This window comes from Chiloscyllium plagiosum, unplaced genomic scaffold (genome assembly GCF_037043375.1).
Source record: "Chiloscyllium plagiosum isolate Xiang-an unplaced genomic scaffold, Cpla_swu_hap1 HiC_scaffold_27, whole genome shotgun sequence".
NCBI lineage: Eukaryota > Metazoa > Chordata > Chondrichthyes > Orectolobiformes > Hemiscylliidae > Chiloscyllium > Chiloscyllium plagiosum.
In genome coordinates, this window is record NW_028270165.1 from 10,137,339 (window position 1) to 10,141,072 (window position 3,734).

The 3,734-nt window shown below is 48.4% G+C and overlaps 1 non-coding gene across 1 annotated transcript; it reads left to right on the forward strand.

The window, feature by feature from the left end:
- The first annotated feature begins 3,299 nt into the window (after positions 1–3,299).
- trnae-cuc (transfer RNA glutamic acid (anticodon CUC)) lies at positions 3,300–3,371 on the forward strand. The gene has a single exon. It is a non-coding gene; the product is annotated as a tRNA-Glu (tRNA).
- Positions 3,372–3,734: the final 363 nt, after the last annotated feature.

Below are 3,734 nucleotides of genomic sequence, written 5' to 3' on the forward strand. Positions count from 1 at the left end.
CTGATGTTCTCGGGACATGAACTGATCTGAGACATTGAAAGAATTGTCGTTCCTGCACATCAGGAATTCAAACCCCTTCTCGCCTCCGAGCCAATGAGAGAACTCGGGAACAGGCAAAACACGGAAAGGCTCGAAGGGTGACGGCCCGGAGTAAGAAAGCTAGTTCCTCCAGCCTGTCCCCGGTGTCTCCACAATGAATGTCCCAGGATTTATTATGGAAAAGTAAAACTGATAGACGACAACTGGAATTCGAGGCCGGGAGGCTGAATTATGAATTCACTAATAGCCTCCCCTAAGCGATGGCGCAGCCCACGTCATCGTCTGTCTCTGTGGCGCAATTGGTCAGCGCGTTCGGCTGTTAATCGAAAGGTTGGTGGATCGAGCCCACGCAGAGGCGATGAGCTTCTGGTTGCCTGTCACTTTAACACGCCCCCTGTTTCCTGGCCCACATCTCTGTCTCAGACATGCAGCAGTGTTCCAACAAAGCTCCGCTCCAGAAAGTGTTCTTCCTAATGTCACTTTTACTTTTTTTTCCAAATGCCTTGAAATCACTGCCATTTTTTTGGGAAATTGAAAGGATTCTCATTCCTGCACATGAAGCTGAATTGATTTAATTTCTAACGTAAAGGACTGCGGGTGCTGAGAATCAGAGACACAAAGAGGAGCTGCTGGAGAAACTCAGCAGGTTTGGCAGTACCTGTGGGAGAAAACAGAGTTCTGAAATATTCTCTCTGATTCTCTTTCCACCGATGGTGCCTGACCTGCTGAGTTGCTCCTGCAATTTCTGTTTTTGCTTTTAACTGAAAGTTTATTTCATCTTTCGTAATGAAACAACCAGACTCGCCATGTGCAGATATGTAACCCATTCGAAACCTGTGAAGTGATTGTATTCAAACAAACCCAGCAATAACCCACTATTTCTCAGCTCCACAGGCAGAGAGACCTGGGAAATGAAGCTGTCAGTGTGGTTCTTTATTCGTGGGTCGACTGGTTAATACGATGGATTTGAGATCGATTGCGGTTTCCCCACGCAGGTGTGAACCTTGCCGACGACAGTTGAGAAATGTCGTCAAAAAGAAAGGAAGACTGCTCCCCGGCTTCTTCTTTAAGATTCAAATCAGTGGAGGGGGAAAAGTATTTCACTCACATTGGGACTGGTGGGTATCTGCAACCCACTGCCTGTTCGGGTGGAACAAGCAGATACCCGCAGAGCTTCTTTTGAGGCGATGAGCCAAGTGTTTGGAAATGAGACTAGAACAGTGAGGGGCTTGAAATCGTGATCGAAATGAAGCAGGCACCTGAGGACAAGAGTGTTTTATTTGCCAGTGAAAGATACTGCTTCACAAAGTTGGGACAATGGAAGGGAAGCCATGATGGGAGCTTCTTCTTTAAGATTCAAATCAGTGGAGGGGGAAAAGTATTTCACTCACATTGGGACTGGTGGGTATCTGCAACCCACTGCCTGTCAGGGTGGAACAAGCAGATACCCGCAGAGCTGCTTTTGAGGATATGAGCCAAGTGTTTGGAAATGAGACGAGAACAGTGAGGGGCGTGAAGTCGTGATCAAAATGAAGCAGGCACCTGAGGACAAAGGTGTTTTATTTGCCAGTGAAAGATACTGCTTCACAAAGTTGGGACAATGGAAGGGAAGCCATGATGGCGATTTTCTTTGGCTGTTCCTCTTGTGAATGTTCCCATTGCTGCGCATGTCCATGTTAACGTCAGAACTCTGCATCATGGCGGCGTCAGGTACGCACAGTGCCAGGGCGCAATGGATGACGCATCTGACTCCACCTACCTCTTTGAAATGCAGCTCACAGCTTCTTCACACTCCCCAATTAATCTTTCTCATTGTCCTGAAGCCGGCATACGGTTTGAATTCCCGATCTGCGGGAATGGGAATCTTTTCACTGTCTCGCGTCAGGAAGTGTCCCTGAGAACATCAAAGTCACGTCACAGCGCTGTCAGAGGAGGGGAAGCTGAAAGAGCCCCACACGCTGCTCACGGGCACATTTCACTTTCCCCAACTCACCAGCACAACCTCTGCGGCTCCTGGGAGTGGAAAGGGAACAAATACCAAAACCTAGTCTCAGGTTTGTAAATCTTCAGGAAATAAGACATCTGTTCATCCTGTTGGATCTTCCATCCTGGCCTGACAGCGTTGATTGTAAATGGCTGTCCAGTCAGTGCCGATACGTTTTGGCTGAAAAAAATCTTCCTTATCTCATCCCAGCATTTCTTGCCACAGAGAACTGTGCGGCAGAGTTCATGTATATATTTCCTTGTATGGTATTTTGTAAATAACATTCGTTTGCGGGTTGTTTGTACAGGCTATTCCAGGTTCATTAGCCGCTGTTTCAGTGTATTGGTAGGTTTGTGGGCTACCATGATGCTGAGAGAGTTGAGTTGTCTGGACATCATTTCCCAGATGTCTTTTATGTAAAGTAATGTGGCTCGGGTTTCTGCACACGTTGTGTCTGCTTGTGTCAGTTTGTTGATGTGAAATCGACACACTGGGTTTATTGGGAAGGCAAAAGTGCGGATTGCAGATGCTGGAAACCAGAGTTTAGATCAGAGTGGTGCTGGAAAAGCACAGCAGATGAGACAGCTTCCGAGGAGCAGGAAAATCGACTTTTCGGGCAAAAGCCCTTCATCAGGAATGGAAGCAGGACGCCTCCAGGGCGGAGAGATAAATTGGGGGGTGGGGGTGGGGGTGTGCTGGGCCGAAGGTAGCAACGAGTACAATAGGTGAATGGGGGTGGGGATGGAGGTGAAAGGTCAGAGAGGAGGGTGGAGCAGATAGGTGGGAAGGGAGATTGGCAGGTAGGACAGGTCATGAGGATAGCACTGTGCTGGAAGTTTGGAACTGAAGTAAGGTGTGGGGAGGGGAAATGAGGAAACTGGTGAAGTCTACATTAATGTTCTGGGTTTGAATTTTTCCGAGGCGGAAGATGGGGCGTTCTTCCTCCAGGCATCGGGTGTGGAGGGAGCGGCGATGGAGGAGGCCCAGGACCTGCATGTCCTCGGCAGAGTGGGAGGGGTGGTGTTGAAATGTTGGGCCAGAGGGCGATGGGGTTGATTGTTGCGGGTGTCCTGGAGGTATCCCCTCAAGCGCTGTGACTGGACTCTGCGAGGAGTCTCCAGCCTCCCCAATGCAGAGGAGACCGCATCGGGAGCAATGGATACAAGAAATGACATTGGTGGATGCACAGGTGAAAGCCTTCGATCTCCCGCGGCCCGGGTTCGTTTTTCGGGCAGGTAAGTCATTTTCAGTAGATCTGACATCATGCGTTTACATCTCCCTGGTGGTCTAGTGGTTAGGATACGGCGCTCTCACCGCCGCGGCCCGGGTTCGATTCCCGGTCAGGGAAACCATTTTCAGGGGTGCAGGGTACCCATTCTTCTTAAATGCGCTGTGTAATTATTTATAGTCGTTCCTGGGTGCTGCAGTGTGTCGTGGCTCGTTGAAATAGTGTCCTGATTCAGATTTGTTTGTATGTGGAGGGATGATTGCTTCTGGAGTTAAGTACTTGGTTCGTGTGCGTTGTTTTCCTGTAGAGGCTGTTTTGAATTTACCATTGACTGTTTGCTCTACTGTGACATCTAGAAATGACACTTTGTTGTTGTTCTCCTCTTTTGTGAATTTTATGTCAGCGAGAATATTGTTGATGGTGTTGTAGGTTTCCTCTAATTTGTTTCATTTTTTGATGACAAAAGTGTCATCACTGTAGTGG